Source organism: Sus scrofa, chromosome 14 (genome assembly GCF_054392235.1).
Source record: "Sus scrofa isolate SSC_HxYL_T2T_F1_AM1 chromosome 14, Sscrofa_HxYL_maternal_Yorkshire_Landrace_v2.0, whole genome shotgun sequence".
Taxonomy (NCBI): domain Eukaryota; kingdom Metazoa; phylum Chordata; class Mammalia; order Artiodactyla; family Suidae; genus Sus; species Sus scrofa.
The window spans coordinates 8,615,995-8,643,088 of NC_139396.1; the positions used below are offsets into that span (position 1 = coordinate 8,615,995).

Sequence of the window (27,094 nt, forward strand, 5' to 3'; positions counted from 1 at the left end):
CAGGACTCTTCTCTCCTTGACCTCATGCAGCAGGACTCGATCTCCACATCTGTTGTCTTGTGCTTGAACTCTTGGGGATTGTGTCTTGAGCGTGTCTGGCACTTGGATGTATCTGGTCTTCCTTCAAGTCGGGTAAGTCATGGCTGGGTTCCTTTTCTTGAGTGATCATCAGCTTTAGACCATTTCGAAGACCCCTTGAAAGCTTGTCTTTAACCCATCCCCCGTGGGCGGTTTCTGCTCTTTAAGGATCCTCCTCTGCCCTTCCCTTTAGGATGATTATTTGTGTGTTCATGGCCTGTCATATGGCTCTTTGCTTTTTTGTGTGTAGCACATGTTCCAGAGCCGTGCATGTGTCTTTTGATGTGTAGAGGGCGAGTCGGCCTATCTTCTGGGACAGGTGAATGCTATATAGGTCGGGGTGCCGTATTGGTATGCTTCTGGATTCTGCATGCTGGAAGAGTGCATGCCCTTGGATGGAGCCTTGGGGAGTGTGGGTTTATGGATATGCCGAGAGTGTGTTATATGCGTGTTTGGAGGAAAGGACGTAGGGTGCTAGGTTTGCACTTGTGTCGTGTACTGAGTAATTGCGGGTCTGCTTGGGTGTTTTGGAGAGTTGTGTGTAGAATGCGTTTGAGTGTGTATTCCAGGGGCATGGGCATTTGGAGGCATATTCGCTGGGGCTATGCCCTTGTAGTTTTCAGGAGGGACATGTTAGGCTTATATATGTGGGGACGTGGGGAAGTGTGTGTCTGCTGGAGAGATGAGGTTCTGTGTTTCTACAGGGGCGTGGGAGACGTGCATTTCTTGGTGTGAGAAATATGTGCTGGGGTTATGTGTTACGAGTTTGCAGATGGATGAGCTGGGTCCTAGGATCATTGGATATGTGGAAGTCATTTCCTATGTGGTTTGCTGGCGATAGGTCCATGTGTCCTACGTGTGTCTACTCGTTTGTGTGTCTATCACCAGGTGCATGAATGACCAGGTTGTGTTCCTATGGTATGGAGGTGTTGGGAGTTTGCCACGTTGCTTCTTGGCAGAATGCCGAGGTGTTTCTACAGGTCCTAGGTACGAAGAGATGGTGTGTCCACATTGAGGGTGAGGGCTGAAATGCATATGCAGTTGACACCCACACAGGTGCAGTGTCCTGGCAGGGCGGTTGTCTTCTGGAGAGGTGGCACCATGTGTAGTGTTTGGGGCATCTGTATGTTCAAGGGTTGGGAATATTTGTCTGTGTGTGTCCATAGGTGTTTGAGACGTGTACATGTGTATTAGTACGTGTAGGCGGATTGTGGCTGTGTGTGTATTTGAGGTCCTGGGGCTTCTGTAGTATGTATTTGGAGGGATGTCAGAGGTAGGTGTGTGTGTTTGGAAACAAAGAAATCTCATAGGCGATGTGTGTGTGTTCTGGAATCCTGGCCTAGAAGTACTGTAGGGCTGTGGCCTTGCCCATGGGCTGTGCGTGAGATGACTGTGTAGGAGCTGGTGGTAGTGAGCCTGTATACGAGGTAGTCATTGTGTACCACTGGTCGGTGTTTGTGTTCAGGCCCCTGTTGGGTATGTGCATGTGAAGACCTCAGGTGGTCTAGTTTTGTTTGTGGGGAAGTGGGTGGAGTGGGGGGTTGGCCTTTTCTTGTCTTTTCAGGGCAGACCCATGGCATTTGGAAATGCCCTGGCTATGGTGGAATTGGCGCTGCAGCTGCAGCTGCCAGCCACGGCCACAGCAAGGCCAGATCCGAGCTGCATCTGGGACCTGCTCCATATCTGAAGGCAATCCTGGATCCAGGGATTGCACCTGCCTTTTCTCCTATACGGGTCAGGTTCATTCCAGTGTAGCCCCGACGGGAATGCCTGCTGGAAGTTTTTTCCTCACAACGTCATTTTCAGTTCTTGGCATCAGCCCAGTCATCTTTTCTAGGTCATCGGAGTTTAGTCTTGGCAGATTGTACTTTGCTAGGAAGGTGTCCATTTCGTCTAGGAAGTCTGTTTTCTTGGCATAGAGTTGCTTTTAGTAGTCTCTTCTGATCCTCTGTATTCTGGGATGTCCATTGGAAGCTGGTGTGCATTTTGATGGTTATTGATTTGAGTCCACTCTTTTTTCCCTGATGAGTCTGGCTAAGGGTTTATCCATATGGTGGATGTATTCAAAGAAGCAGTTGTAGCTGCATTGATCTTTCCGATGGTTTTCTTCGCTGCTCTTTCCTTTCTGCTCTGATCATTAGGATGTCTTTCCTTGTGTTTGTCTTTCTCTGGTTGCTTTGGGCATAAGGCCAGGTTGTTTGTTGGTGGTTTTCCTTGTTGGCTGAGGTAGGCTTGTATTGCTGGAAAGGTCCCTCTTCGATCTGCCTTTGCTGCATCCCATAGGCTTTGGATTGTTATGTCTTTGGTGTCACTTGCTTCTTGGGATCTTCAGATTTCCTCTTTGGTTTCTCCAGCACTCCCTTGGTTGTTGAGTAGCATGTTGTCGAGTTTCCGGGCGTTGGTGTTTGTTGCCATTGTTTTCTTGGTGGTTGATTTCGAGCCTCATAGCGTTGGGTTCATACAAGCTGTGGGATAGGATTTCCATTTCCTTCCATGTACAGTGGCTTGCTTGGTGACGCAGCATGTGATCGGTCCTAGGGAATGTCGGGTGTGCCCTTGAGAGGAGTGTGTATCCTGCTTCATTGGGATGGAAAGCGCTCTACCTATGGAGGAAGTGCCCTGTGGTCCAATGCATTATTGAAGGCCTGGGTTCCCTTGTTGATTTTATGTCTGGAGGACCCGTGCGTTGATGGGAGTCGGGTGGGAAGGCCCCCTGCTCTGACTGTGTTAGTGTCCATTTCTCCTTTTACGGTTGTAGCAGTTGCCTTCTACATTGCGGGGATCCTGTATTGGGTGCATATAGGTTTCCAATTCCCATCTCCTCTCCTTGGATTGATCCTTGACCGTTACGTAATGACCTTCGTTGTGTCTTATTAATATGCTTTATTTGAAGGTCTCTTTTGTGTGATGGGGGTGTTTCTACTCCGTCTCTCTTTTAATTCCCACGCACGAGGAATATTTTCTTGCATCCTCTCACTTTCAATTTGTATATGTCCCTCAAACTGAAGGGGGTCTCTTGAAGACAGCAGGTCTACCTATCTGTCTATCACTCTACCTATCTGGATCGAGATCGAGATGGAGATCGAGATGGAGAACGAGACGGAGCTCTCGATCTCGACCCAGAGAGAAGGAGATGCGTCTTCTTTTTGTATGCATGCAGCCAGTCGATGTCTTTCGGTTGGGGCATTTTGTGCATTTGCATTGAAGGTGCTTCTTGATCTGTATGTTCTTATGGCCATGTTATTAGCTGTGTCAGATTGGGTTTTGTTGGTCTTTTCCCGTCCTCCCTTGTTCTCTGCTCTTGTGGTTTGATGACTGCCTCTAGTGGGGTGTTTGTTGGGTGTTTTTTGATTGTTATTTCCCCGAGACAATTTTTTCCACTGCCCAGCATTGTGACCCAGTTCCCCATACATGTGTAATTCGTCTTTGTGCCATTATCATGCTCCATCATAAGTGATTCGACCTCGTCCTCAGTGCTACACAGCAGGATCTCCTTGCTAATCCCTTCCAAAAGCAGTCGTTTGCATCCAATAACCCCAAGCTCCCCATCCATCCCACTCCCTCCCCTCGCTCTAGGCAACCACAAGTCTATTCTCCAAGTGCATGAGTTCCTTTAGGTGGAAAGGTTCCTTTGGGCTGTATATGAGACTCCTCATATGAGTGATGTCGTATGGTAGTCGTCCTTCTCTTTCGGACTTCCTTCACTCAGGATGAGAGGGTCTCGTTCCACCCATGTTGCTGCAGATGGCATTAGGGTGCTCTGTTTTATGGCGCAGGAGTATTCCATTGTGTGTATATACCGCTTCCTCTTTGGCTCTTAATTTTTATTTCCCCGATACAATCTTGTTTTCTACTGTACAACGTGGTGACCCAGTTACACATACCTGTAGGCATTCTATGTTCTCACATTATCATGCTCCGTCAAACATGACTAGACAATGTACCCAGCGCTACACAGCAGGATCTCATTGCTAATCCATTCCCAAGGCCATAGTGGGCAGGCATTAACCCCAAGCTCCCCATCCACCCCACTCCCTCCCCCTCCCCTCCCCCTTGGCCTCCACAAGTCTATTCTGCAAGTCCATGAGTTGCTTTTCTGTGGAAAGGTTCATTTGTGCCGTATATTAGATTCCAGATATAAGTGTGTGGTATCTTCTTCTGGAATGGATCCCTTAACCGTGAACTAGTGTCCTTCTTTGCCTTTCTTGATGGCCTTCATTTTAAAGGCGATTTTGTTGGATATGAGCAGCGCTACTCCTGATCTCCTGTCTTGTCCATTGGCATGAAATATCTTTTCACATCCCCTCCCTTTCAATCTATGCGTGTTCTTTGCCCTCGGGTGAGCTTGTCTAGGCAGCAGATTGAAGGATTTTGCTTTGGTACCCAATCTGGCCCTCTGTGTCTTTTGATGGCAGCATTCGGTCCCGGAACAATTCAGGTGGTCATTGATAGATGTTTCTTGATTGCCATTTGAAGCCTTGTTTTCCCGTTGAGTCTATGTTTCTCTTTTCTTCTTTCTTTTCCTTTGAGTGAATGGGTTCCGTTGATTCTCTGCTGGAGTCCTTTCCTTTTCCGATTTTTGAATGTAGTGTTGGCCTTTGGATTGGGGCTGCCCTGCTTTGTTATTATGTTAACCCCTTCGTATGTCTGCTCACTTTAGCCTGACCGTTACATAGGACCAAACGCGTCATTGAAACAAGACAAAGGATCTACATTTCTTTCCATTCCTCGCCCTCATTGTATGATTTGATGTAGTTTATTTCATTTTATGTTTTTGACATCTTCATGGTTAGATCTGTACGCTGGCTTCTCTAAGTCACTGCTTTCCAATGGTTTTTTTCTTTTTTCTTTTTTTTTAATTGGAGGACCCTTTGAGTATTTCTTTCAGAATGGGTTTTGTATTGCAGTACTCTTTCAGTGTTGGTTTGTTGGAGAAATTCTTGATTTCCCCTTCGATTTGAAATGATAGTCTTGCTGGATAGGGTATTTGGAGGAGGCAGATTATTTGTTCTTTCTTTCAATGGGTCTCATCACCCCCTTCTGGCCTGTAGTGTTTCTGTAGAGCAAACTGCTGATAACCTTATTGGGGTTGCCTCATCATGAACGCCTTGCTTTTCTCTTGCTGCCTTTGGCCTCCTCTCTTTCTGTTTCACTTTGGCCATATTTATCAGAAGAGGTCTTGCTGCGTGCCTGTTTGGGTTCAAGTTGTTTGGGGCTCTCTGTCCTTCCCGTATCTTGCTATCACTCTCCTGTAGTTGTTGCTTTAAAACCTCGATTGCAAGACTTCCTGTTGTGGTGCCCTGGAAACTGGCAATGGCCCCTGCCCCTCTCCCCCACGCACAAGGACCAGACCCTCCCTTTGGCTGATGACATGAGGAGATTTCCCACCAGATGGCCCGGCCCTGAGCTCACTAACTCTAGGAAGTCCCAGCCACTCTGTTTCTAAACCCAACTGACCCCCTGAGCAAGACCGGCTACCTCCAACAGGCCTGGGTATGGGCATCTTCTGAAAAGGCTCAACCAAGACCTTGAGAGAACACCAGATGTCTAAAGGAATGAGAAAGGAAGAGGGTCTCGGTTAGGGGTGTGCTGGTGCAGCCCAGGGCCTTGCCAGAGCTGAGGTCTGCAGGGGCTTGAGCTGGCCAGGCTCCACTCCCACACCAGCTCTCTTGGGCCCTGTTGGTACCTATGTCCCTTCTCGGCCTTGGACAGTGCCTTCTTCTGGACCTCCAGGGGTTCTCCAGGCTCAGAGTCCCATCTGCTGATAGATTGAAACCTGTGATTGTCCTGAGGGTCAGTCAGGAGCTTCCTCCATCAGGACGCCCGTGCCTGCCTGCATGGCTTACACAGGCTCATCAGCCATGGGATGCCAGGCTTTGGAACTTCCCAGAAGTACAACTGAGTGACCGTGCATGGCAGAGACTCCTCTGACCTAGCTCTGTTGCTTGCAGCCTAAGTCCCCTGTCCTCCGGAGGGAGGTCCCAGGGGGGTGCCCTCATCTGTGACCTCCCTTTTTCAGGGTGTCTCATGGGGATGGCCCGCTGGGGCTTAGACGGCTGACACGCCCCCTACCCCAGCATCTTCACCAATATCACCTGCTTCTCCCATGGGACCGATGAGATCCAGAAGCACATGCCTCTCCCTGAGCCCACGGTCCCTCCACCTCACACCCAGGTCCCATCGCAGTCTCTGCAGGCTGCTGGCTCTCCTGGGCCTGGCACAGGCTTTGTGCCCCCAGAGACTGGCCCCTGCTGCTGTCCATGCTCGAGGTCCTGCAGCAGGCCTGGTGCAGACCCCCCGAGCTCCTGTGCTCCTGTCTCTGCCTCAGACTCCAGTCTCCATTCGGCAAACAGCCACTCCTCCCCCACCAGATCCATCAGCTTTCCAGGGCACCATCTTGGCCTCCCTGTGCAACAGTGGCCACCCCACAAACCAAGCCTGCAATCTCCAATAACCAAAGGAAATCAACTCATCGTTTGGTGCCCAGCCTTCTGAGATCCCGGTATAAACCAGCTGGGTTGGCCCTGAGGCCTCTCTCCTTGGATTCCAGATGCCCATCTCCGTCCTGCGCCCTCACATCAGCTCCCTTGTGGGACTCAGGGTCTAAATTTGCCCTTTCTTTAGGGGCACCCATCCTATTGTATTAGGGGCCACCTTAGTGACCTGATTTCAGCTCTTTCTGTACAAACTCTGCTGCAGGGCTTGCTCTGGTGTTGCCTTGGAACTGAACCCGAGAAGGAACCATGAGTGTTCAGGTTCGATCCCTGGCCTCGCTCAGGAAGGGAAGGAGCCAATGTGGCCATGAGCTGTGGTGTAGGTCTCAGACCCGGCCTGGATGTGGCATTGTGGTGGCTGTGGTGTAGGCCAGCTGCCAAAGCTCCGATCGATCGATGGATCGTTCGGATGCCAAGCCTGGGAACTTCCATATGCCGCCCCAGCAGCCCCATCCAAACAAACAAACGTAGGCAATGGAAAGACAAAGAAAAGCCTGCTCCACCTAAGGTCATGTTCGGAGGTCCTGGGGGAGAAGCCTTCCACATATGAACTTCGGGTAATAGAGTTGTAGCCCCTATTGGCAGGTGTCTCCAGTGCCAGGGATGAAGGGTCTCTTGGAAAGTAAAGGAACATCAGTCCTGGGGTTGGGATGAAGGAGGATCGACTCCCCAAAGTGAGGGGGGGACGTTTCCAGAGTGCAGGGCACTCGAGCCGGATCAGAGCCCATGACCAAAGGCCGTGAGGCCGGGGGTTCCAGCCCATGTCATATAAGCCTCATGAAGGAACGGAGTCTAGGCGACAGAGAGGGAAGCTGAGAGAGGAGCTCCAGCGCCAGGCTGTGAGATGAGGTCCAGGCCTCACAGCACTCTGCTCCTACATTGGATTCCCAGCACCCTCTTTCAGCATGCCCACGGCCCCACTCTCCATAGCCTGAAGGGGAACAACTCACTGCCCACCTTTCTGGCCCCCACCCCCACATGAACACCTGCCTTCGGTCCAAGGGCCCCAGCCAGCCTGGCCCAAGGGGTCCACACCTCCAGCACTTGGAGCCTGATGTCTCCTTTTCAGCTTAGCTGGCTCAGGCCAACCCGAGGGAGTTCCTGGAAGCAGTGTTGTTGAAATCCTTCCTGCCCTCTGCCTGACCCAGTGATCTCATGTAGCCAGCAGGATCCCGGGAAGCCTCACAGTGGACCCAGACTTCAGGACTCACAGTGCTGTGGTGGGTGACCCATGTCTTCCTATCGTTTGCCCATTTTCTGGTGGAATAGGTCCCGCTGTTATGGTCGTGTCTTGGCAGTGACTTATTCCCTCGAGACACCAGACTTGGGTCAGATATGTGGTTGGCAGGTAGTTTCTTCAAACCTGTAGCTTCTTTTCAGCTAGGAAAATGTTTCCATGTGATGAGGTCCGTTTTCTGTCTGGGGTAGGGTTTTGGCTGTCATGGGGAAGAACGCTTATCTTTTCATTGTTGCTGATGTTGTTGTTGCCTATTCCAGCGGTATTGATGTACTTATCTTCATTTTGATTGAAAGGACAGTGAGGTACCATGTTGTGCTATTTCCTGCTGTGTCGCAAAGTGATTCGGTCATACATACACACACACCCCTTCTCCCTCAGATTCTATGCCCATATCGACTATCACTAACTGTGGGCTAGAGTTCCCTGGGCTCTACCACAGGTTCCTGTTGGCCGGTCATTCCATGTACTCCGTGTGCAGAAGCCAGTCCCAAACCCCCAGTCCCTCCTGCTGTGGACTTGGCTCCTTTGGGACCCATCCTGTTTTCCAAGGCTGCGAGTCTGTTTCTGTTCCGTGCACATGTTCATTTGTGTCCTCTCTTTCGGTTCCACTTAGAAGTGGTATCATACGATGTTTGTCTTTCCCTGTCTACCTTCACTTAGGATGATAATTTCCAGGTCCATCCTTGCTGCTGCAGCGTTCATGATTCCATTCTCTTGTATGATTGTGTGATGTCCCCCCGTACATATGAACCTCATCCTCTTTATCCATGCCTCGGCCGATGGACATTTAGCTTGCTCCCTTGTCTTGGCTATTGGAAATGGTGCTTCAGTGGACATTGGGGTGCATGTATGTTTTGAAGGGCCTTTCTTTCCTTTTGATGAAGTCCAACTTTCTGTTCTTTCCTTCCCTTTTGGGATAATGTTTTTCTTGTCATGTGGAAGACCCCTTTGCCAAGCCCGAGGACCCAGAGGTTTGCTCCAATTGTTTTTTCTTAGGTGTGGTAAACGTTGCATCGTTTGTATTTATACACATTTTACATTTGCACTGAATGTTCCATGATGAGTTCATTTTCCTATGGGATACAATCCCTATCCCTATACCATTCTACTGCCCTTGAGCTTCCGTATTAGAACATCCCAGGTTGGTGTATTGCTATGGATCTATTTCTGCATTCTCTATCTGTACACTGAACTCTGTCTGCCTCTTTCCCTCCAGCAATGCCAAGCTGCCCTCCATAGATCGTTCTCATAAGCCGAATCACCTCCCACATTAATGTACTTTCTCGAAATTATGTTTGATGTTCTGGCTCCTTTATCTTTTCTTTATCCATTTTAGAATAATTTCATCCATGTGGGCCAAAAAAAAAAAATAAAAAAAAACTTCTGTTGGAATTTGGCCATATTCTGTGTTGAGTCTTCCCATCCATGTGTATGATACATGTCCGCATTGTTGTAGGTCTTCTTTCGTTTTATCATACAGATGCTCTATCCCAAATATGTATCCCCGGATTTCCCATTGTGGCTCAGTTTGTGACAAACCTGAAAGAGTGTCCAGGAGGATGTGGGTTCAATCCCTGACCTGGCTCACTGGGATGAGGGTCCAGTGGTGCCACCAGCGGCAGTGTGGCTTGGACCTGGTGTTGGTGGGGCTTTGCTGTAGGCTGGTAGCTGTAGCTCCAGGTTGACCCCCTTGCCTGGACCTTGCATATGCCGTGGCTGCAGCCATAGAATGACCGATGGAACCAAATGCTTCAAGGTTTTGGCAAGTCTTGTGTATTGCATGGTGTTTTTCATTTTGGTGCCATGTTCTTTTGTGGGATTTACACACATGATGAAGGTGTTTGTGTCGACCTTGTATACTGAGACTTTGATAAAGTGACCTCCATCTCTTCCGTGTGCCTTGGAGATTCGGTGGGCCTTCCCGTGGAGGTAGCCATGCTATCCATGAGCATGGAGAATTATGTTTGTGCCTGTCTCATCTGTAGGACTTTCTTTGTTTTTCCTGCCATGCTGCCCTGGATCGTAGCTACAGTACTAAGTAGAAAAGGAGAAATGAGAAAGAACTTTCTGACCTGTTTTGGATGGAGGAGGAAGACGTTCATTCTTTCACCATCACGCAGGAGGCTTGGTGTAGCTTTTTGTCAAGATGTTCTTTACGGGGTTCAAGGAGTGTCCTTCTCTTCCTAGACTTCTGAGCGTTTCTTACATGAATGGGCGTGGCACATGTTCTGCAAGCGCCATTGTGACCATGTAGGTTTTCCTCTGTAATGTCTTCATGCAGCCTATAACATTGATGGTTGTGCATAGTAAGCCAAGCTAGTGTTCCTTGGCTAGAGTCCCTCTGAACATAAGGTATTGTCATGAGCTTCTTTGTTCCTGCGTTTGCTGTATTTTGCGATTTGTATTTTCTCAATGTCTTGTGTGAAAACGTAGGTTGTTGATGGGCAACCTGGCATCTTCTGTATTCTATAAGCATTTCGTGCCATTTGTTTCGCTCTTAACACCAGTTTGTCTGGATCCTACCACCTGTTAGGTACTGCACGTTCCTTTGCCTACCGTTCTATATATTTTCCAAGTTCTCCTGGAGAGTCCTCTTTGAGCATGGAGTCGTTCGAAGGGTGCATCTCCATGTTCACATATCTGGAGGCTTCCTTTCTTCTCATTCTCGTTGTTCTGCAATGGACAGCATATGCTTTGGACCCAGTGGAGTGAAATGCAGTGGCTCTTTGTTTCCTTATCGTAGAGGTTCTCCAAACATCCCAGGCAGGAACGGCTCCAATATGACTGTGACAGAGGAGTTCTCTGCCTATTTCCCTTACACTGTAACCATAAGGGGATTACCTGAACATGGAAATGCCAGGCTTCTGAAGATGTGTCTGACAGGGCCAGTTCACAGCCACCCCTGCCCATTGTTGTCTGGATCAGCTTACAAGTGGAGAGAGAGCCAGGGTCCAGGAGGGGGCCCAGATGCAGCGCTCTGCTGCTTTCTATGGCCGTGGTCCCATGTGGGCATTGGCTACCACCAGAAGGCTGACATGCAGGAGCCGGGTGCAGTCCCTGGCAGGGGGATCAGCACTCCCAGTGGGCAAAGCTCCAGCCTCTCTCCTACTGCCCAGGGCAATTCTGAGCTGTGGGCGCTGCCACCAGGCTCTGAAGGCCGATGACAGAGGCACCAGGAGGCACTCCCCAGCTCTGTCAGCCACAGTCCCTGGCTGTTGGCAGGGACTGTGATGGCCCAAGGAAGAAGGTCCACCTCCCAGCTGCAGGGAGGTGGTCTTGAGCAAGTCAGAACTGCCCTTTCTCATCTTCAGCAAGCAACATTTCCATCCCTGCCTGTTGCTTCCTCCCAACCCATGCGGTTGCCAGTCTTTCTTTGTCAAACCTCTTCCAAAGCACTTCGTGAAAGGAAGGGCATCCTTACCCTGACTGACTGAGAAGCACCTCTTGGAAATAAGCAAGTTTCCCCTCACCCAAGACTCTTAGCTCCTTCCAAGGACCATCCTTGCTCTCTCCTGCATGCTGCTGAGTAGCAAAATGTTGGGGACCCAGAACTCCTCCAATGAGTGGTATGCTAGCACTAGCTTCTGTGACAACAGGAAGCTCCTCCCCCCCAGGCAGAGGCAGTCAGGAGACCGTAGGTGATGGCTCTGTGCTCTGTGCCCCCTTTCAAGCCCTTTGCATCCCTGCCATCTGAGGAAGGAAGGCAGTGCCTGGAAAATCACCCTGGTAACAGATGCGTCACTTGGCCTGTCTGGCAAGAGGTCACCTGTGAGCCAGAGGGCCCGAATCCCCTCTGGAACACACTGCTGCATCCCCACCACCCAAACAGGCCCTTCCAATAAGGCACGATGGCCTGGCCGTTGGAATGGCTGGACACTGAAGGTGTGCTGTCTGTGACTGGGACACAAGGGACTCGGTGCCTTGGTCTTGGAGACACATGGCATTGGAAAGGCAGAACCCAGGCCAGGGGCCCCACATCCTAAGTCAAATGGGTTTCCTCAGCCAATGGTTTGATTCCGCCTTGAGGGGTTTGGAGATGAGCCTTTCCCTGGTATCAGAGGGTCAGCTTCCCCTTGGTGTCTGTCATAGACAAAGAGTGTCCAGCCACTGTCTCTGTCTCACACAAGCTGCACCAATCCAGCCCCTGAGATTGGGAAGCTCCTTCACCCACCCTGGGCATGGCGGCCATTTTTGTGATGCAGTGAATGTGCCATCCATTAATCCACTGTTTCCTTGTTGGATGGAGTGATGCATGGATAGATGGAGTCTCTGATTGGCATTGGAGGGCCCCACCTGCAGCATAGGGAAGTTCCCCGACTCGGGGTCAAATCAGAGCTGGCATTGCTGTTCTACGCTACAGCCACAGCAATGCCAGATCCAAGCCACATCCGTAGCCCACACCACAGCTCAAGGCAATGCTGGATTGCTTAACCCACTGCACAAGGCCAGGGCTCAAACCCACGTACTCATGGATAGCAGTCAGATTCTTCATCTTCTGAGCCATAATGGGAACTCCCTAAAATACTATTTGGTGATGGTCCGTACATCTTTCCTTTCTGCAAATTCTATTGCATTCTTTTCTTTTCCATTTTGAGTCAGCTGCATTGGGGCCTGTGGGCTGTTCCAGGCCAGGGGTCGAGTCCAAGCTGCACCTGCTGGCCTATGGCACAGCCACAGCAATACAGGATCTGAGGCATGTCTCATACCTACACCACAGCTGACGGCAATGCCAGAACCTTAGCCCAGTAAGCCATGCCATGTCTCATCCCCGCGTCCCCATGGATCCTAATCAGTGTCCTTAGAGCCGAGCCACACGAACTCCTGCTCTTTCACGTTTTAATGGATTGAAAAGCATGAGTGAATGGCTCACTTTAAGTGTGCCTGCACTTGGCATTAATCCTAGATTTTTGGCGTTTGGGGCATTTTGCTTTTTCTTTTTTTTGTTTGCTTGTTTTTTATTTTGTAAGTGTTGGCTGCCCCTGTGGCACACAGACGTTCCCAGGCACAACCCAATATCCTTAACCCTCCTCACCCCAATCGAAAACTTATCCCTGATCACGTAAAGTCCCAGGTCTTCTTGTATCAAAAGCTCCCTGGGGCAGATGCCAGTGGGCTGGTGAGGTTGGGACCACTGAGCTTCACATGATGGAACCTCCCCCCAAGCCAATCACAGGTCATGAGATTACAGTCACTCCCTCCCTCCTTTGTTTTGTCCTCACCGGGACTGAGAGGCCGCTGCCTCCACCATTTAGCACATGGCAATAATCCCACCAAGACGATAGGATGGTCCCCCACCCACAAGGCACTGAAGCAGAAAGTCCTGTCCCTACAGCCAAGCCTTTCCCTCTCTGGACTGGCCGCCCTCACGGGACACCCTGGAGGAGTGGAGAATCACCTCAGCCTGTCATCTCGCCACTTCAGAGAGGCAGAGAGAAACTCTCTAGAGGTAAGGGCTGCCTCCAGCCTCCATTCTCACGACTGGTGAGTGTCCAGAGGGCTGAATGGCACAAAAGCAGCTCTCCATCCCCAGAGTGTTCCGGGATGCAGAGCATGGAACTGATGCCCCAGAAGCCCCCTAGCACAGCAGGCTGGAGAGACAGGGATGATGAGGCTGTCCCTGGGGCTAGTGAGAGCTGTGTACTCCCAGGAGCAGCCTGGGCATCCTTGTCTCTGTGGAGGAAAGACTTAGTCCTTCACCTGTGGATCCAGACTGCCTGGGATCTCACACATGCTTCGCTCCTCTCAGATCCCCTCTCTGTCCTCAGACAACCCATCTCTGAGGACACAGGCACATGCAAGACGACAGTGGACCAAGTGCATTTCACAACAGAAGGATTTTATCCATGTTTTACATCCCCCATCGCAAAGGAGCTACTGTGCCCACCCACACACACCCAGACCCAAGTCCCCACCACCTAACCCCACCCACCCACACCCCCTCCTGGCTCTGGTCATTCTGTCCTTCCTCCCCACCCCTATGGCAGCCAGGATGGTTGCTAGGACCTGGAGGAGCCCAAGGCTTCCATGGGGACTGCCCAGTTGGACTGGCCCTGGAAGGCTGGCCCACCGTTCCCTACTGGCTGCAGTGCCACTTCCTCCTCCTCCGTGTAGCACATGGGTCACACCTACTCCTTTTGGGCTGGGTAGGTTCAACCAGACCCAGAGCCATGGTGTGCCTCCCAGAGCCTTGCAGGTCAGCCCTAGGCCTGGCCAGGTCCTCAGCAGCAGCCAGGCCTCCACATCGAGCCCGCTTTCTAGACTTGGCAGCTTCCACGGGGCCTGAGCTGAGGCCCATTCTCTGGGGCACGGGGGCCTGGGAAGCTTTCTGGGCCCTCTGCCCTGCAGTGCAGACAAGACCCGAGGCAGGGACAGGGCTCTGTGGCAGCCCCCAGGGCAGCAGGCTGTGGTGAAGGCCCAAGAGGAAGGCCAGGCTGGGGAGCTCCTCCTCATCCTCACTGAACCCGTGACCCAGCCCTGGGGCTCCACTAAAAGGAGAGGCCTCCCTGAGAACCTTGCTGAGAACCTTGCTGGCCCTGGGTCCTGATGGAGGGCCCGAGCGCTTTGTGCCCTGGCAAGGAAATGGCTGTGCAGTTCCAGCCTGAGGGGGTTCCTGATATCCTGGAGAGGGCACAGAGCCTTTGTGCCTGAACAGGCCCCTGTCTGTTTGGTGGTGCCTTAGATGGCCATTCTCAGATGAAGGAAAACCGAGTGAATTTTTTGCCAGTGGATCTAATCTAAAAATTCCTAAAGGATCTTCTTGAGATAGAAGGGGAATGATTATAGGAAGAAACATGGAATATCAGGAGTGAAAAAGAGGAATATCCAGTGTTGATATTTGATGAGGATAACATTATTCTCCACTGAGGTTTTTCCTTCTTTTTCTTTTTTCTTTTCTCTTTTTGCCTTTTCTAGGGCTGCTTCCCGTGGTCTATGGAGATACAGGTCAAATGAGAGCTCTAGCCACTGGCATATGCCAGAGCCACAGCAATGCCAGAGCTGAGCCACATCTGCAACCTACGCCACAGCTCACAGCAATGCCAGATCCTTAAGCCACATGAGCAAGGCCAGGGATCGAACCCACAACCTCATGGTTCCTAGTCATATTCCTTAACCACTGCGCCACAACGGGAACTCCTCCACTGAGGTTTTAAAAATGATGTTTGATGTTTCAAAACAAAAAACTACTGTGGCATTTGAAGTGGTTCTCAATGTATTTGCAAACAATATTTAAAAGAGAAAGTCAGAAACTACTAAAAAAAAATGCGGTGTGCATGGGCCAACTGAAAGAGCTTCCAATGGCCAAAGTGAAGCAATTTGACCAAGAAAATAAGTAATATAGTAGTAGTTTATAACCCAAAGTATAAAATAAATGGCTATGAATCCCTATTAATCAATAAATGCCTAAATTAATCATTCAGTCAATCAATAAGGGATAATAAAAATATATTGTACAGAAGAATTCCAAATACTTATGTAGGTACTCTGTTCTCAGGACGTGCAGCACAATTTCCTGCTTTTAACTGTAGACTGATTATCATGTCTTATTGTTAAAAAGGACAATATAGAAAGGAAATAAAAAGACAGTGGAAAAATCTAACAGGAGTCAAGGTCAACAACACAAGTGCTAAGTCCTTCCTAGAGTATGTGTATCATTGATATGTGAAGAGAATGGCACTTTACCTCTGTGATCTTCTCCCCAAAGTCCATAAACTGCATCTAATCATGAAGAAACATCAGGCATATTCCAAGTGGGGGACATTCTACAAACTAAGTGACCAGCATCCTCAAAACTGTCAAGGTCATCAAAAACAAGGTGTCTGAGAAATTGTCACAGCCCAAGAGGGGCCTAAGGAGACATGACAACTAAATGTAACCTGGTATCATAGATGGAATACTAGAACAGAAAAAACACATGAGGTGAAAACTAAGGAAGTTTCAATAAAAAGTATGGATTTTAAAGTATGGACTTCAGGAATTCCATACTTTAAATTGGCTCAGTGTGTTAAGAACCCGACAGGGTCCATGAAGATGTGGGATCTATCCCTGGCCTTGCTCAGTGGATTAAGGATCAAAATGTAGCATCACTGCAAGCTGCCGCATGGGTTGCCATTGTGGCTGGGATCCAGCATTGCTGTTGCTGTGGCTGTGGCATAGGCTGGCAGCTGCAGCTCCGATTCAACCCCTAGCCTGGGAACTTCCTAGAGGCCCTAAAACATATATATTTTAAACAGAAAGTATGTATATATATTTGTTTGTTGTTTTTTCTTTTTTCCAGGGCCATACTCGCAGCATATGGAGGTTCTCAGGCTAGGCGTCAAATTGGAACTATACCTGCCAGCTCACACCACAGCCACAGCAATGCAGGATCAAAGCCACATCTGAGACCTACAACACAGCTCATGGCAACGCTGGATCCTTAACCCACTGGACAAGCTCAAGGCTCAAACCTGTGTCCTCATGGATGTTGGTCAGAGGACATTGAGCTATGATGGGAACACCTTTTTTCTTTCTTTTTTCCTTTTTTTTTTTTTTTTGAGAGAGAGAGAGGGAGAATATGAACATGAATGCATACCAAGGGAAAAAGAGTAAGAATGAGAATCTAACAGGATATAAACCTGGGTTTCAGGGAGTTCCCATTGTGGCACAGCAGAACCAAATCCAGCTAGTATCCATGAGGATTCGGGTTCTATCCCTGGCCTTGCTCACTGGGTGGGGGATCCAGTGTTGCCGAGAGCTTTGGTGTATGTCAAAGATATGGCTCAGATCTTGCATCGCTGAATAGTGTCTGAATAGACAGACTGAGTGAGATATTGAAGAGGCAAGAATGCTGAAGAAGCTTTGAAGTATGCTTGTGGCAATGACCTAGGCTCATAGCAATGATCTTGGCTTTTAGGGAAGCAAAAGCTAGCACACTGGACCCTGAGGCCCAGTGATGCACCACCATGGCATCTGATTTTATTTGCAATGTCTTGGGCACTCAGTATGCAGGAGCCTTTTAGGACTGACTGAGCCACTGGAAACAGAAATCAAGGAGGAAGTCACAGTACTCGGTACTAGGAAGGGGAGGTGCCTTCCACCTTCCTCGGTCCTGTAGTATTGCTACTTCTCCTCTGCAGAGAAAACATAGCCTGAAGTGTGACAAGTTCTAGCAGGTGTGAGAAGGCTCCCCGCCTTCTTTAGCCCTCTGTGATTTGGAACTGCTCATTCTAGCCTTCACATGGAGTGTATGGTCTCTATCAGGTTTTAGGATTTCATTATAGTTTCTTGCCTTATTCTCAAATTATTTCTCTTTCCTTTATAATTATTTAAAAGTCCACCAGTTGGCTTCTCTAACCATTACAATTTGAGAGATGAGACCCTGTCTTCTCCCATAGGACTCAGCCTTACACTATCTCAGGGACCCGAGAGGCCAGGCCTCCTTCTCTATGCCTGGTTCACATCCTTCTGGTTGAATTCAAGCAGTGAGAGGACACATTTTCCTTTTGAAAAACAAAGTTGGCTGTGGACACACTCTGCAAGTGTACGTTTTCAACTTAGAGCTCTGTGCTCTTTGTTAAAAGCCCCCTTTGGGTTAATTATAAAGTGCCTAAATTATATTTGATTATTTCAGGAGAAAAATATGCACTAGGACAGTGTGTGTGTGCCTGCAAATCCACTGACTGACATTCCATTCTCTACATTCCACTTTTTCTCAAGAAGTGTCCTAACTACATGTGTCATTCAAACAAACCAGTTGTGAGAGGCATTGGGAGAAAGCATGGAGCCCTTTCTAGGTTTCTGGGCTAAAATGTACTTTAAAATAGCCCCTCCACTCCTATAACTATCTCTTCCACCCCTGTGCATGTATGAGACCTTCCCTTATGAGATTCCATACTCATGAAAATATGGATAGGATGAAACCAACATGGGAGTACTGTCCTGCATTGTGGCTCTCCCACGTGGTTTGTGGAAGGAGAAACTGGCCTTTCATGGTTGCTGCATCTCATCCACTTTTCCCAGAATGGCTCCTGCTGCCTGAGTTGGTGACGGTAGGACTGGGCATCTTCCATCCCACCCTCTCCCTCAGGTCCTTTGTGGAACTGCTGCAAATCCACCCAAGATGGCATGTCTTCCCTTGGCATCTGTTCTGCAGCTGGGACAATCTCCATGGCATAACACAAAGGGCGATGTGGTTCGTGTTGGAAAGCTCTTGAAGTTGAAAACTGCTTTAACAGGCCAAATCCTGGAAACTTGTTTATGAAATGTCCTCATAACTCTTCACGAAGCTGCACTGGGTACATCAACCCTCTATGGCTTGGAGGCAACTGTGAGATGTGAGGACACTCAGGAGGAAATGTCCATTTGTTTTCCAAGTTAGTTTAGCACAAGATCACTGTCACCCATGCAATGGAACATGTTGCTATGGGAACTGCAAAGATGATAATGCGGCTTCAAAAGGTTGACAATTGGAAAAGCCTCTTTTTTTATGTCATGCCCATGGGATGCACATTTTGCTTAGATCATTACTGTTTAAAGTTTGTCCATATAAATTATTTGGGAGCAAATAATTTGTGACTCTTAAAATATTTAGAATATTGAAATTTGGGGAAAAGTATTACCATCTAGGTGCATTAAAATCGCTTGTGTGCTGGAACTCTCACAGGCCTGATGGAGTCAGAGTTGTTATCAGGAAGATATAAAATCTCCCTGCAAAGCCATGTGGAATGGCCCATCTCATTCATGTCTTATCCTGGATTCAGGCCACTGATGAATGGTTAATGCACAGAGTCTTGGTGCATTTCTTTTTTCACTTTCGTCTCCTGAAATTTCCTGCTTTCACAATATAGGTTATAGAACCATGACAGTCTCTTCATGAAACCATGACTGGAGCCACATGCCATATGCCCCCACGCATGTTTGCATCATTACACGGACATGGATGAGTGCATATCTATGTATGAGTGCATGGGTATATACATACCTATTCAGTCCTCATTGTCATGTGGTTGGGGTCTGTAGTCACCACAAACATGGAATCAGTGAACACTGAACCACTGCGCCCATGGGAAATTCAGGGTTAGGTTCCTGCCAGCCTCTGGTCACACTTTTTTGTCTCTTGATAAATACAAAAGCTTATTTTATGTGTGTTTCTGTTTAAAGACACCTTGTTTAATATACACTGTTGTTTCATTGGCACTGAACTCACAGCCAATTGCACTGTAATCCTATGTGTAAACCAAATGTATCTAACCAATGTATTTCCCCCCCATAAAGTCCTAGACAACACTTCAGCACCAAACATGGGGGCCATTTGAAAGAGTTAAATCACACACACACACACCACAAAAATGTGGGGAAATGTGGCACTAAATAGACCAGAGAAGGGGCATTTGCTTACAGTATGAGTGGAAACAAGAAGGCAGAGTTTCACTTTGTTCAGCCTTAGCTGGAAATGCATTTGTAGGTAGATGAATTTTTCTCTTCTCTGTGTGTGTCCACATATGAGCAAAAGCACCCCAAGCCCTGACTTGGGGTGACAAATACATTTTTAGTGAATAGGTGAATTCTCTGATATGGAATCTGTGACTAATGAGAACCAACTGTATGTGTATATATATAAAATCAATAACATCTTCCCACCAGATGGAAGATCCAGTGCTGAACCATGTGGAAGCCAGGGCAGACCTCTGCCAGCCAGAACATACTGTACACTTCCTGTCCCTTGAGCACTTCCTTCTTCTGAGCACTCCGGGAATGAGCTCCCTACTCCCTGGCTCCTCAAGCCCTGGCTTTTATCCTCCTCACAAGGCACCTACAGTGTGTGTTGGAGTGATGCTTTCTTCAGGTGTATGACCTGTTATCCTTTTAGGCTGTGCAGATGTGGAGGGTGAGCCAGGGCCCCATGTTCAGGGCAGTTATCCACAGCTGGTGGGTGAGCCACGTGTGAGAAGATCTGCAATATGGAAATGCTTGCGTCAGGAGACTGGAGGTGGGCAAGGCTCATCTGGAAGATATTATTGGCCTGTCTCCCTTCCATGGCTTTCTTTTTGTCTGGGTTACTGGCTGCCCCAGCCATCATGCAGATGACAAAGGAATGAATTAGCAGTCTAGAGACTGTGCCAGGTCTTGCCTGTACAACCAGGGAGGAGTTGCTCTTCACGTCCTCATCTATAGAACAAGGTCATTTGTTTAGGGAAATCCTATGGTTCTAAAGTCCTTTTTGAAAAAAAAAAGAATTAATAGTGTAATTCTGAGAAACTCGGATGGAATTGTGTAACAAGGTACTTGCATGCCATTTCAGAAACCCTGTTTTTGTCTGTTCCCCCCCCCCCCCCTTAGGGCTGCATCCGTGGCATATGGAGGTTCCCAGGCTAGGTGTTGCATCAGAGCTGTAGCCACCAGCCTACACCTCAGCCACAGCAATGAGGGATGCAAGCCACATCTGCAGCCTACACCACAGCTCACAGCAATGCTGGAACCTTAACCCATGGAGGGAGGTCAGGAACCCAACTTGTGTCCTCAGCGATGCTAGTCAGATTCACTTCCACTGAGCCACGTTGGGAACTCAAGGAGCCCTGTTCTTTATGAAAGTATTCAGGAGATAATGCAATATGTGCTTTATATCTTCTCCACTTCAAAGCTGACTCATTTGCATAAAAACTTTTTGGATGGTTTTTATGAATGATTTGGGTTTTCAGAGTTAAAAGAATTTTTGAGTTGTGATAGCATCACAACCCCTAAAAATTGTTTAATAGCATCAAGATTAGGTAGGCCGTTTTGTTTGGGATTTTAGTAACTGAGAAAGTATAGGTTGTTAGCAGCACTCTGGAGCATGTACTACCCGTAGCACACGCTGTTAGTCACTAAAATTATACTGGTTCTAGACACAACAGGATTCCCATTTTTCAGTTGATGAAACCAAGGTTCAGAATGGCTAGGATGTCGGATACACTCTTCAAATCCAAGTATCCAGGTCCCATAACCTACATTCCTTTTCTTTGGCTTTGCAAAGTATAACACTCTAAATGTACATTAGATTTTATCGGCCAAATGTGGAAATTATGTTTTGCAATTTTTAGCTCCAGTGTAGTTATAAGATCTAGTATATGGGAATAAAGACATTGAGGAAGTAGACTTATTTTACTAGGAACCAACACCTCATCCCTTTTGCAGAACAAAATTAGACTTTAAAAAAAACCCAAGATGTTATTAAAAGAAACTTTCAAATATAGTTTTATATAATTCTGGTAGTATTGCTTTTAAGCTGGTAGATGCTATATATGTTAGTTGCCTTGTGCATCTACCAAGCGAAAAGCACTGTACTTAGCAAAATTGTCAGCAATTTATTTAGATGCCCTTTGACTCTCTGGTGAGCAATGAAAACATTCCCATCTACTCCTCAGGGAGAGTCTGAATGTAAACACATCATTCCTTCTGTTCAGCTCCTGGGCACCCTCTCTACCTTTCTGAGTCTTCTGTCCAAGTTGGTTACCTTGTCACCAACATCCCACTCATGAAAGGGTCAGCACTTCCCTGAGGACTGCTCACCATTGGTCACTTTTCTCTCCTCTCCCAATCAGGACTGTCTTGTCACATCACATCACATCACCTTTCACTCACCAAGTGTTTATGGAGCATTCAGCTCACGCCAGACACTATTCGAGGTACTGGGAACACAGCAAAGAGGACAGGAGAGTAAAATCCCTGCTTGGGGCTTACATTCTAGTGGAGAAAAGAGAAAACAAACAAGAGACAGGGACCGAGTGTTGCTGGTGGACCTGGCAGTGTGCTCCAGAGAGGGACCAGGAGGAGGAAAGGACACCTGAGTGGATGAGACTGAAGCTGGGGACCAGTGAGGGAGGGGTGGGAACAGTGTGGTTGTGGGGGACAGAGGACAAGGTGGAAGAGGCCTGGAGGGAGCAGGTGCAGGGAGGGACTGCAGGTGGCAGGTATATGGAGGGACTGTGAGCGGCCAGAGGCCCCGGGATGGTGGCCTAGGTGGGACCTGGCCAGCAGTGGGGAGCAGAGGGTAACCACTGTGGGTAGAGCTGGGGATGGGCCAAGGGAGCTGGACACGGTAGCTTCCAGCAGTAGGCACAGAGACCAGGTGGAGGCTGTGTTCCTGACACTTTCCAGTTGGGCCGCATCAAGGGTCCAACTGCCCGTGTGGCTCCTGCCCAGGGAAGGAAAGGAAAGCATTCTCCATCATCGAAGACAGGGGGCTGTGAGCTCCAAGCACGCACTCTGCAGCCAGGCGGGCCTGGGAGCTTCACAGGGTCTCCTCAGTCCATGGGGGGGGTTGAGGTGCCAAGGCAGGCGCTGGGGCTCGGCGGGGGGCCGCAGAGCCTCTGCAGGCGGCGTGGGGTGGCGGGGGGGGGGGGGGGGGGGGAGGGGGGGGAAAGAGCCTCGGAAGGCCACACGGGGGAAGACGGGGCCTTAGCAGGCCCTGTGCGGGGGGTGGGGGGGGAATCCCCCCCTCGGTGGCCTGCTGAGAGGCAGGGCCTCGGCAGGCCGTGACCTGGGGGGGCGGGGCCTCAGCAGTCCCTGTGCGGGGGGGGGGGGGGGGGGCGGGGCCTCTGCAGCACGTGTCCTGGGGGGCGGGGCCTCGGAAGGCCCTCTGCCGGGGGGGGCGGGGCCTTGGTAGGCTATGTGACTGGGGGGCGCGGCTTCTGCGGGCTGAGCGGGGGAGGCGGGGCCTCCGCAGGCCGTTTCCTGGGGGGGGCGGTGCTTCGACGAGCAGCGCGCGGACAGGGGGTCCGCGGCAGGCCGCGTGTCAGGGAGGCTGAGAGGGTCCAGAAGGAGGAAAGGACACCTGAGTGGATGAGACCAAAGCTGGGGACCAGTGAGGGAGGGGTGGGAACAGTGTGGTTGTGGGGGACAGAGGACAACGTGGAAGAAGCCTGGAGGGAGCAGGTGCAGGGAGGGACTGTGAGCGGCCAGAGGCCCCGGGATGGTGGCCTAGGTGGGACCCGGCCAGCAGCGGGGAGCAGAGGGTAACCACTGCAGGTAGAGCTGGGGATGGGCCAAGGGAGCTGGACACGGTGGCTTCCAGCAGTAGGCATAGAGACCAGGTGGAAGTTGTGTTCCTGACACTTTCCAGCTGGGCCGCATCAAGGGGCCACCTGCCCTCGTGGCTCCGGCCCAGCGAAGGAAAGGAAAGCATTCTCCATCACCCGAAGACGGGGCTGTGAGCTCCAAGCACACACTCTGCAGTCAGGCGGGCCTGGGAGCTTCACAGTGTCTCCTCAGTTCATGGGCGGGGGGCGGGGGGCGGGGGGGGGTGGTGGTGGCGAGGTGACAAGGCAGGCGCGCTGGGGCTCGGCGGTGGGGCGCATAGCCACTGCAGGCGGCGTGGGGTGGCGGCGGTGGGGGGGGGGCAGACTCGGCAGGAAGACGGGGCCTTAGCAGGCCCTGTAGGGTGCGAAGGGGACCCCCCTCAGTAGGCCTTGCGGGGAGGCAGGGCCTCTTCAGTCCAGGTGCCAGGGGGGCGGGGCCTCGGCAGGCTGTGTGACTGGGGGGCGTGGCTTCTTCAGGCCGACCTGGGGAAGGCGGGGCTTCAGCAGGCCGCGTGCTGAGGAGGCGGGGCCTCGGCAGGCTGTGTGACTGAGGGGCGCGGCTTCTGCGGGACTTGCGCGGACAGGGCGGGGGGGGGCCCCTCTGCAGGCCACGTGCCAGGTGGGCAAGGCTTCTGCAGGCCGCGGGCGGGGAGGCGGGGTTTCGGCAGGCCCTGCGCCGGGGGGGCGGGGCCTCCGCAGGCTATGTGACTGGGGGGCGCGGCTTCTGGGGGCCGCGCGGGGAGGCGGGGCCTAGACAGGCCTTGTGCTGGGGGGACGGGGCCTGGGCAAGCCATGCGCGGGGAGGCGGGGTCTCGGCGGGCCGTGTGCCTGGGGGGCGGGGCCTCAGCAGGCCAAGTGCCAGGTGGGCAAGGTTTCTGCAGGCCCCGCGCGGGGAGGCGGGGCCTCGGCAAGCCATGTGCCAGGGAGGCAGGGCCTTGGCAGGCCGCGTGCCAGGGAGGAGAAGCCTCGGCAGGCCCTGTGCCGTGGGGGCGGGGCCTCGGCAGGCCGCGCGCGGGGAGGTGGTGCTTCGACAGGCCGCGCGCGGGGGGAGCGGGGCCTCGGTAGGCTATACGACTGGGGGGCGCGGCTTCTGCAGGCCGAGCCAGGGAGGCGGGGCCTCGGCAGGCCTTTTCCTGGGGGGACGGGGCCTAGGCAGGCCGCGCGCGGGGAGGCGGGGCCTCGGCAGGCCATGTGCCAGGTTTCGGGGCCTCTGCAGGCCCTCTGCCGGGGGGCTTGGCCTCAGCAGGCTATGTGACTGGGGGGCGAGGGTTCTGCAGGCCGAGCGCGGGGGGGCGGGGCCTCGGCTGGCAATGTGCCCGGGGGGCGGGGCCTCGGCAGGCCGCGGGAGGCGGGGACACACGGCTCACACCCAATCCCAGGCACAGCCTAGTTCACAGTCCGCTGCCATCTTGAATCGCGGTGTTGCTCTTATTTCCTCAGGAACCGTTTTTTAATGGCTGGCGCAGCTGCTTCCCTAACTGGGGTCTGCAGTGCAGGCGTGGTGTCTCTGCACTGCGCCCTGCAAGCAACTGAAACCTGGCCAAGCACAAAGGAAAAGAAAAGGTAGACTTTGCTTTATTTCCCAGACTGTACTTTTATGAGCAGGGAATTGTTAATGGGCTTTGTAGGTGACAGTTGAACTGCTGAGGAGAAGAAGGAGGCCTGGGGGGGGCAGAGGAGTCCAGGGCGCCAGAAGAGCCAGTGGGGAGCAGGTGGTGGTGCTGAGGGAGTGAGGGGGCGGTGGGGAAGACGGAGATGAGATGTGAGGGTGGTGGTGAGATGGGAGGATGGTGATGAGGTGGAAGGTTGGCGATGAGATGGGAGGGTGGTGGTGAGATGGGGAAGACGGAGATGAGATGAGAGGGTGGTGGTGAGATGGGGAGGATGGTGATGAGGTGGGAGGTTGGTGATGAGATGGAGGGTGGTGGTGAAGTGGGAGGTTGGTGATGAGATGGGGGGGTGGTGGTGAGGTGGAAGGATGCCAGTGATGAAGTGGGGAGGACAGCGATGAGGTGGGGTTACGGAGATGAGGTGGGAGGATGGTGGAGTTGAGCTGAGAGAGAGGGTGGTTAGGAGATCTGCGGTGAGGTGGGAGGATGGGGGTGAAGGAGGAGGGTGGCGATGGGATGGTGACAGCTGTGATGAAGTGGGAGGTCGGTAATGAGGTGGGAATAAGGCGGGGTGGGTGGTGATGAGGTGAGAGGACAGCTAGAGGAAGTGGAGAAGGGGCTGACTGCAGGGCCAGCAGTGAGAGGGCTGTCACACAGCACAGGAATCTTGACAGGCATCCAGCTTGAGAGGAAAGCCTTCAGGAAGGAGCGGTGTTGGGTGTCATTCAGATGGGCCCAGTTATGGTAGATTGAGGATGTTATCAGCACTACTAAATATCAAATAGACAACCTATCAGCATCTTGTACGAACCTGTAATGGAAACGAATCTGGAAAAGACTAGATATACACATGCAGGGGTATAATGGAATCACTTTTCTGCACACCTGACACACAACATTGGAAATCCACTCTACTTCAATAAAAAAGTTATTCAGGAGGGGACAGGAGCAGAGTAATAATTAGATTATTGTGGTGACAGTCGCCAACTTCCAGCCCCCTTTGGTGCTGGGCTCCTCCTTCGTGCTCTCACAGGTGCGAATGCCTCTGACCCTCTGCCCAGACGTGACTCTTGCTAGAATGTCCATGTTAGAGGGGCTGTGACTCTTTAAAAGGAATTTTTCCCTGGTGGGGTCCCCAGCGTCCCAGGCCTGGCTTGCCAAGAGTGGTCATGAGGGGCCAACTCTCACAAAAGCCCTGGGACTGAGAAGGCCTGCATCAGCTTCCACTTGGAGCCATGGAGGTGGCCAGTTACAAATGCCTTTTTAATGTTGCTCCCAACACTCTGTAACATATCAGGCCATTGCTTCAGGTAACTTCATCGTGAGGCCACTTTCCATTTTATTTCATATTTTCCTGAAAGGATATTGTCCTTGTCAAGCAGACAGGAGCTGACGAGGTGAGGGATCGTAACAATGTGTTATAACTTTGTAAAATTTCTCACCCAGCTCCCTCCCATCATCAACTCAAGACCTAAGATACCGGAAGAGCATCTCTTCTCTCCTCCTTTTTCTTCCTCTGGCTGGTCCTGACCAGAGGGCCCTAGTGAGAGCGGCTCCTGATAATGTCAGGATCTTCTTCGGAACCTGCAGCATAATTCATTTTCCCCGGAATGGATGTGGAGCCTCCCCGTGCTTCCAAATTGGGCTGCACCAACTCTGAGACTTCTGTGTTCCATTTTCTCAACGCTCCAATGAATTGTCAAGACAAAGCTTTGTGTCAAGATAGAGAAGCATCTTTTCCCAGGCCTGCATTTCTGGCTGGGAAACAGGAGCCCAAATCCTAAATGTGTCTATTTGGTCAGCTTACAGTCCAAACAGCGATTTTGGAAATGCAGAGTTTGCAGAGCCTGATGCCTCTCCTGCAGTTTAAATCTGCACGGTTGTCACCAGTTACAGACTATGGCAGATGGCTTGCAGTGTGTAGAGGAGGACAATGGACAAGGAGTCAAAGAGAGAAAAGAGCAGTGCATGTCCTGGTTAAGCTCCTCCAAGTTGCCATTAAAAGTGCATAATTTCACCAGACTCTAGCCTCAAACATCCATGGTCAATTAAAAGCTGTCTCCGGTCAATGGGTTGTGACACAGAGTTTCTATGTTCTAGGGACACCTTCTACCCTTTAGACAGACTGCCTTTCGCCCTGAAAAATGGCATCCAAAGCCCCACTGTCAGCTAACAAGTGTGTAACTTGCATTGGTGGCACCTTCAGGTTTCATGGCATTTCCTGTCTCTTCACCATGTATAGGCTGTGCGTTAAAACTTCCGAAATCCCCTTTTCTATTCTCAAGGGTTCCCACACCCCAGATGATGATGGAATCCGCAATTATAATAAGCAACTTCCAAACAAAATTAAGGGCCCTGCTTTCCTTACAACCATTGCTCTTTTCCCTATACTTCTTCAAACTGGCCCAAGACATTTTAAGGCTGCTGTCTTTGGCTTCTGTGCAGAAAAGAGTGCCTCCTGGTTTCTTCATCTGCTGAAGATGGACCTAGTCCCTTCTCATTTCTTAACCTAAGCTGTGAACCTTTTGCTAATGATGATTTGTAGTCTGAGCTCTCTGGGGTTCAGAGAGAGCTCTGCAGGTGCCTGTCAAATGCTCGACCTGAGAAAGACCAAGCCAAGCTAAATCAAGCACCATG

At 50.8% G+C, this 27,094-nt stretch overlaps 1 long non-coding RNA gene across 1 annotated transcript; it reads left to right on the forward strand.

Annotated features, from left to right (window-relative positions):
• The first annotated feature begins 23,700 nt into the window (after positions 1–23,700).
• On the forward strand, positions 23,701–26,526 carry LOC146396284 (uncharacterized). Its single transcript, XR_014828361.1, has 3 exons — positions 23,701–23,908; positions 24,288–24,410; positions 25,904–26,526. It is a non-coding gene; the product is annotated as an uncharacterized LOC146396284 (long non-coding RNA).
• Positions 26,527–27,094: the final 568 nt, after the last annotated feature.